The sequence below is a fragment of the Oxyura jamaicensis genome, chromosome 2 (assembly GCF_011077185.1).
Source record: "Oxyura jamaicensis isolate SHBP4307 breed ruddy duck chromosome 2, BPBGC_Ojam_1.0, whole genome shotgun sequence".
NCBI lineage: Eukaryota > Metazoa > Chordata > Aves > Anseriformes > Anatidae > Oxyura > Oxyura jamaicensis.
The window spans coordinates 107,390,767-107,407,930 of record NC_048894.1 but is presented as its reverse complement, the minus strand read 5'-3'; positions in this window follow the sequence as shown (position 1 = coordinate 107,407,930).

Sequence of the window (17,164 nt, the reverse complement as noted above, 5' to 3'; positions counted from 1 at the left end):
GCTTTTGCATACAGAATCTGCATTCTTTGTTAGCATCCTCATTTTCACACCTCTAGAATAATTCTGGAGTTGTAACATATCATTGAAGATTTTATTTACTTTTATTTTTTTCACTGTGAAAACACCACAGTTGTTTTCTTCTTGTTTACTATCAGGGAAAAACAGGGACCTCCCTTGTTTTTGGATAATCCACATGGAAATTGTAGCTTGGTTTAGGAGTCTCTGCACCTACCTGTATTCAGCACCATCAAGGAAGCATTTGAAATATAGTTAGCTGGTTAGTCCTCACATGGACTTGAAAGATTAAATATAAAATCATGAGGTGAAGACAGGCTAAAGCAAAATTCTGTTTCCCAGCTGGAGATACCTAAATAATGTCAGATAATTGTTTAGTGGGTGATATTGGTGGTAGGGGGATTGTTGGACCAGATGGTCTTGGAGGTCTTTTCCAACCTTAATGGATCTATGATTTTACTAATGGCAGAGATGGCTCTGCCTCTTTTCTGCTAAAGGAGTTATATCCATAGTACAAACATTAACAACAAAAAACCTTTGTGAGTACTAGAGACAATGCTACTAAAAAAAAGTCCTTTCTCCCATCATTCATTTTTACAAGAATCCGCTCTCCAGATACATCAATATAAAGGCTTATTCCAGAAGATTTTCTTTTATTTACATTTTATCAATATGAAAAGCTGACAAAAATCAAAATATGAAAGTAGGTTAGCAAGAACAACAACATCAAAAAACGTTATTAAGAAGACAAATGCCATAAGGTCAGTGAGAATGTGTTGAAGTCATTACTGAACTAATTAATTTGAAACACTTTTTTTAAAAAAAAAAAAATCTTAAAATTAAGGTGGCATTGTATTTCTAGGGCAATTTCTAGAAGGAAGCAGCATCTTATGTCTGTTCTGCAGGACATATGTAGCCAGTGGGTGCTATAGGCCCATTCCTGTTCTTGATCCAAGATTATCTGGGTCCTTTCCACTATTCATCACAGAGTATTTAGCCCAGGCTTGTTCTGCCAGCCCCGGAGGCTCTGACTCTCCCAGCACAGATGGCAGGCATCACCCTTGCCAAGTAATACATGAGACCTTGACTCCACAAAAATCAATCTCCTTTCATTTCCATAAAGCATGAAAGGTAGATTGCTTCCAAGAGCAAGCTGTTTTTATTCCTGAGTGTTCAAACCAACAGGTGAAGAACACTGTCATTCAAGACTTAACAGAAAACAGGACATGAACAGTCATCACAGATAGAGTTTTGCTTGAAATTATAGGAGTGGTAACAAACAAACAAACAAAAACAAACAAACAAAAACAACCACTCCTAATAATTGTAATCACTGTGACTAACAAAATACCTTGTCATCCATTCACTGACATTTTTTGAGTCAGCCGTTCTTTGCTGTACAACCTCTCCGCCTGAGTCTCCCTGTAGCTCTCTAATCAAATCATGCCAGTTGAGAGAACCAGGATGGCCTCCCTTCAGGGGCACTCTCAGCCCCCACTGTCTGTGTAATTAGTAAGCTGTCACCCGCCTTCTCCCTCCTTGGTTTCACAGGGCTGCCATCTCTGTGCTGCTCCTGCATGTGGTGTCACTCGACTCTATTAGTCTTCATACACAGCTACAAGCTGTGTATGAAGGAGAAATAATATATTAATAAAGGAGAAATAATATATTAATTTCAGCATTAATTTCAGCATGAAAAGAGGGTGAAATATTCACGATCTTCCATAGCAGCTTTAACATACTACCGTGAGAGCCTTTCAACATAGAATACTTAACTCATAATCTGTACTGGTAATTAATCTCAGACGTGGATGTACCCTGCTCTGCAATTGCGCTGTTTTAGAGGTTTGCCAAGTGCTTTTCAGCTAAACTGAGCAACTTTGATCCCCTTCAGAACTTTGCAATCACATTAAGGGATGAAGTCTTTTTTTTTTATATATATATTATTATTATTATTATTTTATTTCCTAAGTGCATTGTACCCAGATTTCTTATACTTTCTGCTTTAAAACCATAGTTTAAAATTTTATCTTCCAGACCAAAGGGAAGTATTAAAAATAAACCCTCTGTTCCTTATGGCACATCATTTGAAACAACCTCTTAATAAAATTACACTTCACACTCATTTCTACTTCACTGTCATTGCCACATTTTCTGACTTTACTAACACACAGAAGGCCTGTTAGTATTATTAATGTTGCAGAGTCAACAAAGATATGGAGTGGGAAGAGAATTCTGCTCTTCATGCATTGCCAACAACAGCAACAGCTATACTTCAGGTACTATAACTGATTTTAACTGCAGCAAAGAAAAAGGTTACATATACTAGAATTTGACAATAACTTCTACCATTCGTTGAGACAAATGTAAAGAAAATTTGTACTGAAATTTATAATCTAGGCATGCTGATTTCCTACCTTACCTCTTTTAATCCCCATATATTCTAGATTTTTTTTATTAGAGATGTAGGTCTGGCATAGTAACCTACATATTTATATAAACTGAATCTTATCTTTAATGACTGTAATATTATGGTTATAAGAGACAAGAGTAATCTTGTCTCTTTCTGGAAAAGGTGCAAAAATTGAAAAGGTGAAAGGTGAAAAATTAGAATTTTTCAAAAGCTAAGAAACTAGCATAAAAAAAGTTCTACCCTAAAACACTATTGAAGACTCTTATTCCTTAAAAACATTCAAACTGTCTGATATTCCATATCAGAAAAAAAAAAAAATAATAATAATAATCTTTAACTGGGAAAACTGGGAAATAAAATATACTAAGATTAGCTGACCATTAACGTGAACTTGGCAGTGAGTAGAGTTATGCAGCTGGATGACTCCCCTCCAGCAGTGTATGGTGGCACTGCATAGGAGGTACAAATTTGCCCAGGTTGGTTGTCTTCCACAGCTCCTCTAAGGTGCCCTGCAAAGGTGCCTGGGTGCCAAAATGTTGAACACCTTTCTCCTAATTTTGCTTGTTGGGGGCTCTCTAAGCCCCACAGTAGAAACTGACAGCCTTAGCATAGACAAGTTACCTTGCTCCCATCTGGAGTTTGGTGATTCTACTGTCCCTGCAGCCTTCCAGGATCACAAACCACCTGCAAATCTGTTCTGGAAAAGCTAAGTAACCACTTCTTTATGGATTCATTTTCAGAGTCCTGTAAAACCATATTTTATATGAGAATGTAGTCTGCTTCACAATCAATACATCAGTCTTCTTCATTCAAATCTGTCAAAGCTCTAGAAAAAGGGGAAAAAATAACCTGTTTTTATCTTTTTATTTATTTATTTTTATTTTTTGTACATTACTGTATAGCATCAGATGGATCAATTCCAGGAAGGGATTTCTAGTAATAATAATAATATATATAAAACAAAACAAAACAGACAAACAACAACAACAACAACAAAAAAAAAAACAGTTTCTTTGTCATTTTACAGAGCTACAATTAGTTTTCCAAGAATATTAAAGATCAAAGAATCACAGAAAGATGTTTTCCCTCTTTCCAGTCTAAACAGTTCACCACTTATTTACAAAATCAACAGAAAATTACGATTTCATGATGTCTCTTCTGACATTAGTTCACAGGTTATTTCTAGTTGATACACCTTTTTTTTTTTTTTTTTTTTCAGGTCAGGACACTTTTTGCTTTCTGCTAATCATTTCCAACTGTTCAACATATGGCTGAATTCATGAATTTTCATGTTTATTTCAAATGGCAATACAGTAACCTTGGGAATTAATATATTAGCCCTTCAAAATACAAAAGAAGAATTGTTACTCATTTTATTTCCATAGCAATTTGAGAAGAATAAGGAGAATTTGAATCAAACAGATGTAAAGCCAAGAAATGTTCAAACACTTGACTCACCATCATGATATTTTATCTCAGGAATCTCACTTGGGGCTCTTCAGTCATGGGTAAGAAGGAGAGGTGACATATTTTGATTTTAATCCTACAAGGAAGATTGCTCTTTTACAGGTGCTTTAAATGCTTATTTTGCCATAGGTCTTCTGACACAGTGGATAAATAGGAAGCTGTCACCTGTTTTTTTTCCCATATTACAGTGTCACCCATCAAATAGATGATCTTTCCTATTCTACCAGATACGATTCAGTATCAGTACAGTGCTATATAAATGAAAAGAGTCATTCTACACACAGAGAGAGGCACAGATACTTTGTTTTCATTTTTATTTCCAAATATCTTTTACTCAGTATGCATTTCAGAAGATAAGTGTGCTTTGCATCAAAGATTACAAGAAAAGCAGCAAAATCATTACTATTAACCTTCTAGACTTAATTGCCAATAGGCCATTAGAAATGAAAAGAAATCCAGCTGTAGTAGAAAGTCTCTGCCTTAATAGTTAAGAACAATTTAAAGTGTCTGAGTGGGCAAAAAGCCGACTTGGTCAAATCACCTCTGCTCTACCACATCCATGAATTTGAGAGAGAGGAAGAGGAAGAGAAAACTCTAGATGTGATTTATCAACATTATACAGCCATGAGAAAGAACGGTTAGTGCATATTACAAGAGCCAAATATGTCTTCGAGAATACTATCCCATATATATTCTGATAGAACAGTTGGTTGACAGAAGAGTTGTAAAAATTCAGCAAACTGAAATGGCTCTCTATGAAATGTATTTCTAGAGATTTTCCATGGCTTCTTTCACAGAATTAATGAAAACCTTTTCCTGACGGGAAAAGAAGGTGATGTCTCCTGTTGGAATTCCTCATTTTGAGTGTCCTCATCAGATGCAACACAATATACTTGAGCAAGGAAGCAGGAAGCACATAAAGGCTTGGGACCATCCACAAATGTACATCCTCATGGGCTGTTGGTTCAGCCTGGAAAACTAAAAGGTCTCCACTGTGATCAAGAGTACACTCCCAGAGCTCCAATCCAGCCTAAACCTCAGGCTTCCATGCACCTGGCCCTAGATACCAGGAGATTCACACACCTTCACCTGTTATGCTAAACATACCTGAAAATACGGTTCTGCATGTGAAAGCATACTGGTGACATTAGCCAGCCAGCTGTCTTTTCAGACAATGAGGAATCAGTAAGAATTTTGTTACTTAAGTGAAGTATTTAGGAACAGTTGGTTGGGTTCTACTTGGTTTTGGAGTTGAATTAAATATGTTTTGTTTAACGGCAAGAATATAGATATGTATTAACAGAAATCTGGGTATATTTCTATTGACATCACCATGGTAGAGATGGAAAAGAATCCATTTGCTATGTACCATATAAAAATCTTGAACTAAATGATGGTTCCATTGAATAGAATTATGTGGCAATATTACTGAAATACAACAAGAGCTTAATAGCACAACCACCTTAAGTTGCATATTACAAAGTAACCATTGTTTGACATGTAGTTTAAAGTAAGGAGAGATGATAATATCATATAGGCTAATAAGCCATACCCTCCATGACAGTATATTCTGTCTAAATTTCCCTACAGTAAAGCAGTGGTCATAGTTAAGCTACTAACCTATCTTAAGGAACATTAATTCTCTATGGGTCACTGGCACTGTTCTGTAAAGGTGCTACCATGACCTATATGCAATATAAAGAAATTAACTGGGTCAACATAGCCAGATTAATTTTGTAGATGTTATCCATGCGGTAAACGTTGGGGTGGGGGTCTGGGAATAAAAGAAAATAAATAAAAAAGGAAACTAGAGGACCCCAACTGAATGCTAATGTTAGCAGAGGAAAATTTCTTCCCAAGATTAACTCTGTTCATCATGAGTATGTGAACAAGTGGCATTCCCTAAATACCTAAGAAAGATCTTCTAAAAGCCCTCAGGACATAAGACCACCCTACTCAAAATTCTACATAGTGTGAGAGAGAGAGAGAGAGAGAGAGACTGAGAGAGAAGGAGCAAGAAAATTTATCTGAACAATTGCATCTAAGGAAAAAACCTTCTGTGCTGGGTCTGATTGTGTTGCAGTTAATTTTCTTCACAGCAACCCACATGTCTCTGTGTTTTAGACTGGTGACCAGTCTACAGTGTTGGTAACACTGTTGGTAACACTGGTGTTTTAATATTGCTGAACAACACTTGCAAGCATCAAGGCCTTCTCTGTCTTGAAATCAGTTGTATCAAAATTTGTATTGTTAAGTTTTAATTGATCATATATATATTTTTTTTCTAACAGATATTATTTAGTTACTGTAACATCCACTTGTTTAGTACCTTACACTACACTTTTGTTATCATCTTCAAATATTAGTAAAAAATATTTCGTGTCAACAGCCAAAGCCTGATAAAGATGCTACACAGCATTGGATCAGGAACTTATTCTTAATTTAAGACATCAGTATCCTCAGCATCCTTTGATATCTCCCTTCCAACAATTCTATTTTGGAAGCCAGAAGTAAGCTGACACCTTCTGTAGAGAAATACCAGATACATGTTATTTCAGTTTTCTAACAACTCTCATTAGTTAAAAAGTCAAATGTCACAAAGTAATCAGAATACACAGCATTTAACAGAGTAATCTTTATCAAGCAGATATCTAATCCATAAAAATCCAAAACAGGAAAACACAAATGGTGTGGAATTGGAGAGAATGTTTCATAAGTGTTACTATAGACAGTATGTAATACCAAGGACATTAAAGCCATCCACAGAAGCAGAGATTTCTTCTCTTATGTGTTAGGGATGGTTGTTTATGGACCATCTGTCCCGTTCCACCCTGAGATTTGGTAATCTGCCTACAATCTGCAGCTCATCTCAGTTTTTACTAGTCAGACCTCTAGTGCACAAGAAATCTGAGCCCTGTAAATCTGAGTTGTCTGTGAGTCTGAATCAGTAACAGTTTTTCCACCAATTTTATTCTCATAGAATATGTCATAATCACTATACATGAAATCCTAGTCAGAAAAAAAACATCAGTCAAGTTTACTAACACTGACCTACTTCATCTGTTCCTAGACATCTCCAAAGCACCTTGATTATTATATACGCTCTTGGCATTAGCAATAGAAACCACTACAAGTGCAGCTGTACATTATATGGCCCTTAGTGCTAGGAGCTAATAGATGTCAGCTCCTGTGGTTTTGTGATTGCTCTATTGTCTCCTCTTTACAAGATACCGTAAAGCCTTTCTGACTCTTTGAGCTAATCTGTCCCCGGTCTATCTGTCATAAAAGTTGAAATATCTGTACCTGTAATAAGAGCTTTCCCTTTGTTGAAGATTCCCCATTCTTTACAAAACCAAGAATCATCCCTCCCAAATATCACTGAATCAATTTTGCCAACAGTGCATTTCCAGTGTCTTTGCTCTCTACCTTTGTTCACTTAAGGGACAGGCATTCCCATGGATACTTATCCTTTTCTGCTCCCTCTCCTAAAATTAACACAGCCCAGGACCCGCGGAAAATTTTGTTGATTTGTTTCCACCAAAAGCTTTATCCACTGAAACAAAATAAAACAAAACATAACAACAACAACTAAAAATCTCATGAAGATTTTGTTCCTTTTGTCCTTTTGATGTTACTGCCATTTTCGTCTGTGTGGGAAAAAGGACAACCCACCATTCTCATTTTGCTTACAAGAACAGATATGTCAAATAACAAAACACTGTGAAAGCTGCAAGACATATAGGAGATTGCTTTCTTTTTCTTATAAGAATAAAAAAGAAGCTATGAATGAGTTCAAAATCATCTAAGCATTTATTCCCTTTTAATAGCTTGTTTCGTAAACATATTTTTGCTTAAACACGATTTGGAAGTGTCCCTTAAAATATCCTGTGTTTTCACTGTTCCGTTGTGATGGTTTTTCAAGGCTCATGAGTAGATTTTGCATGGATCTTAACCCTGAGGCAGAATGGAAGACATTAAAAAAATCTAGTTAAACACCCATACCATCAAATACATGCATTTGCAATTATTTTAATTAGTTCATCAAATAAAGGTTAGTGTAGTGCTTATTAATGTTAATACCATATTATATATTCAGGTAAATGTATGTTCACTTATTTGAATGTGCAATCAGTCATAATTCTACTTTCCCTCTTCTCTTTTGGCTTTAAAAAGGGATATCAAATCCCAAACATTATTAGTGTAATGTTATGATTGAGAAATTACACTTACTAGAGTAGAGACTCAAAGGATGGTTTCCAGAGCAACCACAATTCAGCCAGCTTGCACTTCATGCATCTCCTAAAGGGAAATTCTGCCTCTTGCTCACAGCTGGACCAAATCCTTACAGTTACTTCTGGCTATAGAGTGGCTCTGCAGCTGTTTTGTCCTTTTGCAAGCTGCCACAGCTGTGTGGCAGCTGCTTTCCCTGCAACAGGGATCCAGCCACCAGCTGCAAGCTGGGGATGGCCCAGCTCAGACCCCTCTTAACAACCTTCTCCTTGCCCTAGGACCTCTCCCAGGAGCTCCCTACGTTGTCATACAACACTACAGTGTCTGTGTCCTATCCCCTGCATTAAGACTCTTCTGTACCTCTACCTACGATAACAAAGTTTGTACCCAAAGCCTTTAAATTTGCATCCTCCTTTGTGAGGATTCAAGCTAGCCCCTTTCCTGCTGATACCCTGGGTGCTAGAGTCCTCCCAGAGAGCACTCAGGAGCTAAAGACTGACCAGCCATGGCCTTCAGACAGTGCTAATTAACATAACAATGGAGGTCTTGACTCACACATGTGAGAAATTAAGACCAAAATATCATACATCTACAGAACTCTCCAGTGTAATATCAATAGGAGTAAAAAGGGCTCTTACTCACAACAGCCAAGCCCTCATCAAGCATATCACGCCCCCAGATTTATACATCCAGCTCCTACTGAAATAAAGAGTAAGACTGTATATCTGGAGGCTGAGTTTTGTCATGTTTGCATAAACATTGACTATTTGATTTGGTCTTGGTGCTGAGAGTTTTAAATGATTTAACTGTTATTTTTAACTGCAAACCTTCTGTACCTTTGAAACTGTGTATGGCAGTGTAAAACTGGCTATTATATTGTCCAGTATAAAAACAATTACATTTTAAGTTATTAATATAGGGATAAGAATGTTATCTCAATTGAAATCTATACCATTATAAAATATCTTCAAAACAAATTGTAATTGTGGAAATCACACCATCCCTGTTGAACTTACTGACACATGAGGCCCAAATGGCCTGGGTACTGTCACCCCATGTTTTTCTCATGTTCTCAAATCTTGTTATGCAGTGTCTGGTTTTGAACTAAATTTAGGAAGACTCAGCACAGTTGACAAAAACAATAGGACCAATTCTTTTCTAACTGACTCAGCAGCAAAGTTCTTGATGGGAATTTGGGAAGAACATCTGATGTTTTCCACAAAGCAGTGCAATGGCCTTAAACAAAGCAATTAAACATACAATCTGAAGCAATTAGAATTCCTTGCAAAGAATGTTTCCATAGTGTTGCATGTGAAGCAACAGAAAAAAGAACAGAGGTAATGTGGGGAAAAAAAAAAAAAAAAAAAAAATGTGGGGGGAATAGTCTCACTTCTCATTTTAATAAGATAAGGAAAATCTGATAAGATAATTTTCGAAAGAAAACCTTTATTTTTCAGAATAAAATCCTCAGGGAAAAAAAAGTTTTAGAACAAATAATATCTGAACGTATTAAACAATCAGAAAAATATTAGCTTAGCTGCTAGACATTATTTATTGTGCTAGAACAGTCTTACAATATCTGTTATATTAACATGAGATTATGAGCTTGACAGCACTAATAAAAATACAGTTATTATTTGAAACATTGATTTTTTTTAAATACTGGTGTCATAAATCAGCATTCTGAATGTTGCTTGTTGAATACTATACCATTAAAAACAAACATTGATGAAAAGTCTACTTACAGTGGAGAGTATAATGTCGTCTCTGTCCTATGTTTGAACAGTGACCCATCTTCCATTCCCAGTTTCACAGAATCACAGAAGCGTTGAGGTTGGCAGGGACCTCTGGAGGTCATCTGGTCCAATTCTTCTGCTCCAGAGGGGCTACCCAGAGTAGGTTGCCCAGGACCGTGTCCAGGTGTCTTTTGAAGGTCTCCAGAGAAGACTCCACAGTCTGGGCATCCTGTGCCAGTGCTCTGTCACCCACACAGCACCCAAAAGCTTCCTGATGTTTAGACAGATCCTCCCATACTCCAGTCAGTGCCCATTGCCTCTTGTCCTGTCACCAGACAATACTGAAAAGAGCTTGGCTTCATCCTCTTTGCACCTTCCCTTAAGGCATTTATACAAATTGATAAGATCCCTCCTGAGCTTCCTTTACTCCAGGCTGAACAGTCCTCTCTCAACCTCTCCTCATAGGAGAGGTGCTCTAGGTGTCCTCCATAGGATTCTTTCCAGTATGTCCACATCTCTCTTGTACTGGGGGGGGGTCAGAACTGCACACAGTAATTCATGAGAGGCCTCATCAATGCTGAGTAGAGGGGATTATAGTTTATAAAATAGAAACTCTTACACAGTTTATACAACCAGAAAAAGGAGGAGATCACGTGCATATCTGAATCAATGCCTTCTTCCTTACTGCTCCAAAGTTTTGTTGATATTTCATCATTTGCTCTCTCTTTTTTCTTTTTTTCTTTTCATTTTGTCAATAAGATTACAGGTTCCTGGAGTCCAGAATTAGCAATCTGTTGTCTGTGTAAACATGCTCAGTACAGCTATTATACTGTAACAAAGTTCAGATATAAGTAAAATAAAATAAAATAAAATAAAATAAAATAAAAAAATAAAGGTCATGGCAAATATTTTGTTCCTCTCTCTGGGATCAAAATTTTCTTGAGAATTTGATCTTGGAAGCAGCTGAGCCCTCTCATTATCTAAAGGAATCAAGAAAGTGCCTAGTCAGGATAGCTGACATGCATTGAATTCAGTTCGTTTACAGTACATAAAACATTGTTTAAATTTAACATAATTTTCTACAAAGAACAGGCCCATAGATTTGTTTGAATTCTCCACTGAGTCAAAGGGGAATATTTCCTCTTTTGTAATAGAGCCCTAACATCTCAGTCCTTTCATGACAAGAAATGGAAGAATGAAAAATTTACATACATATGTGGATATAAAGAAAGTATAATATTTATTTTGTGTGATATTAGTGAATAGCATTATTACTAATACTGATATATTAATTCCATGTGAGAATGTCATGTGAGAATTCCATGTCAGAATTTGTGCAAATATTTGCAGAATGAAACCATTTTATTCATTCAACTCTTGACCAAGCTCCTGAAAGTGTATCCATCAATATAGCATTTTGATTTCAATGGGACTACACTAATTTAAATTTAGCTTTTTAAAGATGTAATGCTGCAGTGGAAAAAGAAAAAAAAAAAAAAAGAAAAGAAAAAAAAAAAAAAAGCATATAACCTCACATTTTTCCATGATGGTTGGGAATATAGCCCTGGAAGACTGGAGATTGGACCTTGCTCTCATGCCAAAATAGGTGATGTGGCTAGAGGAAAGAGTTTTTCTTCTCTTAGAATTCAATTGATTTTTTTTTTTTTTCCCCTGGGATGCTATCAATGTCATTTAAGTAACTCAAGTAATTTAGATTCAACATAGATGGCAGCAGTAAGTATTAAATTCAACAAATTAGCCTCATGCAGACTTGCTGCTGTTCTGGAACTTCTAAATATGAAACCATATGGGGAAGGTTTATGTTTACATGGTACCTGTACTGAGTATCCTAATGTGGATTTGTTTAAGTTCCCTACATTGTGGTGTCTGTAAGAATTCTTATAATCTCATCCTCAAAAAAATATTTCAAAAAATAAAACATTAAAAATTAAATGCTGCAGCAAAAGGTCTGCTGATTCACTGTTGTTCACCCCATGGTGTTCATTTAGATTAGTGCTGCTACAATGATTTAGTTTCACCTCACAGACGAGTCTAAATTTTATTTCTGTTAGTTGTACAGGCATGTATTGCAACATAAATATCTAGAAAGCAAAAGTGAGAAAACAGAAGAAGCTATTATTTTGGTAAATCATTTTAAAGTAATGTCAATTCTTCCAACACCCCAAACAAAAAAACAAATCTGACAAGAAACACTGTAAAACAAATTTGGAATAAGTTTCCCACTCCCCCAGATGAGAAAAAGTTGGGATTTTTTCGTCAATTTTTATTATTATTATTATTATTATTATTATTATTATTATTATTTAGCCAAGTGATCTGAATATCATTCCAAAAGCTCGTTCTAACTTCAGCTCTAATAAATACTTCCTCTACAGTCATAAAAAGTCACATGTAAATCATAGAATCACAGAATGGCATGGGTTTGAAAGGACCTTCAAAATCATCTAATTCTACATCCCCTGCCATGGGCAGGGACATCTTCTACTACATCAGGTTATTGAAAGCCCCATCCAGCTTTGAACACCTCCAGGGATTGGGGAACCACAGCTTCTCTGGGCAACTTGTGCGAGTGCCTCATCACCCTCAGAGCAGAGAACTTCCTCCTAACATCTAATCTAAATCTCCCCTCTTTTAGTTTAAAGGCATTATCCTTCGTCCTACAAGTACATTAAGTCAAGTGTGCATAGAGATGATAAGTAGTCATGGTGTGGTTTGCTTGATGATAAACTGTTAATTCAGTTATCTCCTTCAAGAGAATTTATGTCCTTCCAAACAGGACAGATGCACTTGAGTGTTTTGCCTGATCAGAGTCTGTCCATTCAAGTTCAGCTTTTGAAGAAACTCCCCAAAAGAGTTATCAAAGAATACAAAAGTACCTGTAGGAGAAAAGAAAAGGGATCTGTCTCTCTAAATGCTTCTCTGAAGCCTCTGCACATATAGTGCCCACTGCAATATCCCCCCATCCGTGATGAGTGTGTCTCAATTCTTCCTCAGCATGAATAGGCAATTACAGACAACCAGTGCCATTTTTGTCATTAGTGCAACAAAGAGATATGGCTAACTCAATGCAAGGAGATCCAGGCAGTGAGTTCAATTTGCCAGTCAACTGAAGCAGATAAAATGGCAACCAACAATCAAGTGAAAATTTGAAGTCACAGATAGAGTGGCATACGATGAACACCCCTCTCCCCTGCCCCAGGAAAAACAAAACAAAAGAAAACAAAACAACCAGCCAAACAAAAACCACAAGATGGAGGGGAAGAGGTAAGAAGAGGAGACATTGAGACTAACATCTAGAGAAGAGGGGACATTGCATTAACACTGTGGCAACTGGCTCTGTAGAACAGTAAACCTGTGAGAATTCCTGCCAGTTAAAGTTAAATGTGCTTGTCTTCAGTTTAAAATGTGTATTGAAATGATCGACTTTTAATATGCCAAAAGTTAAGACCTAAGGTAAGCACTACAGATACTCTTTCTGTGATCTTGGTATCGTCCAATTTCTGTTCTCCAACGCCATGCTTTACTGTAGGAGGCTTCTTCCTCTGCAGTACTAGTTTTATACGTGTTGGCAAACAACGCAGTTCAGATTAACATTAGTTGTTTTTTTTTTGTTGTTGTTGTTGTTGTTGTTGTTGTTTTTTCCATTAACAGTTTCCTTCAAATATAAATATTTCACTGCAACACTGATAGATGCCAATACAGTAAAAAAATGATCAGGAACCTTCATGTATTCTTTAAAGATGAATATTCCTAAGAACAAAAACTTATTTATCAGTTCATTAAGCACTCTAAGGGACTGCTCCATGGAGGCCATATCTGTCTGCCTCTGATCCATGCTGAGAAAGCTGACAAGCTGAGTGCACGCCCTTTCTCCATAGTTTCTCAGCAGTGTATACTTGGCAATGTTTTACCTAACTGATAAAATGAAATGGTTATGCTATTTTATATTTCTCATGTTCATCAAAAAGGATTATTTTATAATCTTTTCACTGAAAATATTTATAATAATAAAACATTTATAATATATAAAATTAAATATATATATATATAAATATATAAATAAATATATAAAATTAAATAATAAAATATTTATAATAATAAAACATTTATAATCATTTCACTGAAATAACAGAGCTATTCAACTGCCACAAAAAGTCAAAAAAGTTATTCCTCATGATTACAAGACAGATCGATTTTGCATTCTCTATTTGTATAACATAAAAATAATTATTGGCTTAACATTACAACTGACATGGAAAGTTTCACCACATCAGGACATTTTTACCATTGCATTACACCCCAAAAATAGAATCTTGGGATTTAAGGAGAGCAAGTGGAAAGGTAATGTGTCCATATATTATATAGAAACTGTATATCCATAACAAGCTTGCCGGTGAGGTGATAAACACGGTATGACTGTGTTTGTACTTCTAAATGTTGTCATAACATTGTTTAAAGATACAAAGGTTTAAGATGTGTTCTTAAAACCACCTCCCTGAGAGTTTAGCTGCCTATAAACACATCAAAGCAACACAATATTTGGCTTTATATTCTACAGCATCCAAACTGTGTTACAGTTACTGCTTTCTCTGACTACAGTCAACAGTACTAAATAAACTGCCAAGGTATTTTTCTTACCATTTAATCAAGATTTGACATTAAGGAAAGGTTTCTATATTTATAATTTGTTTTAGTGTATGTTTTCATAGTGATGGTTTAAGCAGAAGTAAATCTGTGCCAGCTCAACCTCAATCCACTCATCTGCTGAGTGGATTTCTCAGCAGAATGTGATTTTACTGTCTTCTGTAAGCACCTGTAATTATCCATTGCTTGAGGTATATAGAAATTCAATCTGCCTTCATATAGCAGGTCTTCCTATGCACTGTTTTTTCCTCCTCATGGAAGTTTAGGAAGGAGTAATGAATATGGGACTGAAATGCTAAAAACAAAGCAGCACTGGAGGTTTGTTTTGACTTCCAATTTTTCTGTTGAAGCAACCTTTCTACAGGTGTTTGTGACATCTTTAATTTTGTGTTCTGTCATGCTACAAAATCCTACTCTGTGTTTTGTATCAAAAGCATAATATTGTGTTATATGATACAGAAAAAGTCACTGCTAAAATGCTATATTTTACCACTACTGAAGTAGTATATTTCACTGTCATTTATTTCTATACACAATAACTGAGAAATACAAGACAGCTGTATAAAAGTACAGATATATGTAGCAGTTTTGCATTCAACAGGTACATTTTTTCCCATGTCTTTTGTGTGTTTTTGTTTATCTAAGCTCTGTAAAATGATTACACAATAATAAATCATGTGCCGGTTATACTGATCAATAAAAAAAATCCCACCAAAACAGTTTATGAGTGCTTATCTCATGCAATATGAAGCAGAGCAGTGAAAAAAAACCTTCAGTTCACTATTCAGTGAATGCAGAAGAGCAGGAATTTAAAAAAAAAAAAATAAAAAAAAAAAAAAAAAAAAGAAGAGAGAGAGAGAGAGAAGGAAAGAAAGAAGAGAGTTCTGTGTCATCAGTTTTTCTTTTAAAATGCCTATTGTTTGGGTAAAGCATATAACATGAGTTTCTGCTCATTACAGGCATCCCAAGAAAAGATAGAGTTGTTCTAATTATGCACTGTGTGGAAGAGCAACTGGATGCATTTGCCAGCCCAGAAAGAACCAGTGAAAATGTGGGTAGTTGCTTTGTGACACAGGCCCAGGAAATTGTGTTGATCAATCACAGGAGAAAACTTCTTATCTCAAAACTCTCCCACACACAGTCCCATTTCTGTACCTGGGGCTTTGAAAAAGAAAAAAAAAAATAAAAATAAAAGAGCATAACAGCAACTGTTAGAGGAAACAAAGCCAATTAACTGGTAATATTCAGTTCTGTGACGCAGAGATATTTTATGCAGTCTAGCAATAAAGGGTTCATAAAATTTAAGTTCTGAAAAGTATTTTGTTGTTGTTGTTGTTGTTGTTGTTTTAGGTAAAACCATGCTTGTTAAATTAAATTCACATTTTCTGTAAGGTGAAGCTTTAGGGGTTCTCAGTCTTGGGATGGATTTTACTGCATGTGAAAAGACTGCACTGGACTCAATATAGCTACAAGGTGATTTTCTGCAGACAGAGGCACTTTTAACCCTTAAGTAGTTTACTCTGACATGTTCTAGCCTCTTCCTCCTTGCTTGGGCAAACAACTTCTTGTCACAGTAGTGAACATCTAAGCATATTTACAGCTCTGCCAGCATTGGATGGATTATTTCTGTGAATATTTTATGACTAAATACTGTCATCAACTTGGGATATTATTACCAACCAACATAAAACCTCTAGTAGTCTATTCAATGGCACTAGAGGTTATATTAATCTATATCCCAGTCACTACATTCGTTCGATTTGGCACTGTCTGTGGATCACTTCACCTGCTAAGCAAAGGTACTTTACTGTCAAGTAATGGCAGTGAAGATCTTCTGCTGCTAAGAAACCACTTCACAAGGGTAGAATCACCCGAGTCAGAAAATGCAGCAGCAATTCAGAGGACACCAGTGATCAATAAATCCTTCCACAGCAGTAGATTCTTATCTAAGATTTCATTTGGGAGAGGACTTTAATGAAGTTTGCCACAAAGCAACTCTCCACTTTTCTCCGTTTTTTCCAGACTCACGGGGAGCAAGTGACCTTGAACAATTGTAGATGACAGGTTTGGTAATCACAGATATTTTCAAACAAAAACTCCACAGATTAAAGTCACTTGCATTCTTATGTTTATTTGCCTTCTATCAGAAAGATACGCTTCTGTTCTCAACTGTTTTTTGCTTGTGATAGTAATGTAAATATTAATATAAGTTTCATATGAATGGAAAAGTCACCTTTTTATAATTCAGTTGACAAGCTAAACATATATGGTACTTTTCAGGTGAGCCAAAAAAGGGGCTCCTCTCATTTGTACAGTACAGGTAGACCAAGGAGAGACAAGAAATCATTCCCTGCAAAGTAAATGACAGTGTCACAGTGTGTCACTGGATGATGAACAGCGCCTTTTGAAAATTCATCCCTGTAATTAAGTCAAGCAATTCTGAATATGAATTGACCTTTAAAAATCATCAGCTATTTATCAATATTTCAAATAAAAGACTGAAATAACTGGCATTTATAAATTTGACAAAATTTACATTCAGGCAGAAATAGCAGTATCAGCAGGATGGAAACATACATGCACTTTTAAATAGGCAAAAGTAGAAAGTATAATAATGAAACAAATAAACAAACAAAAA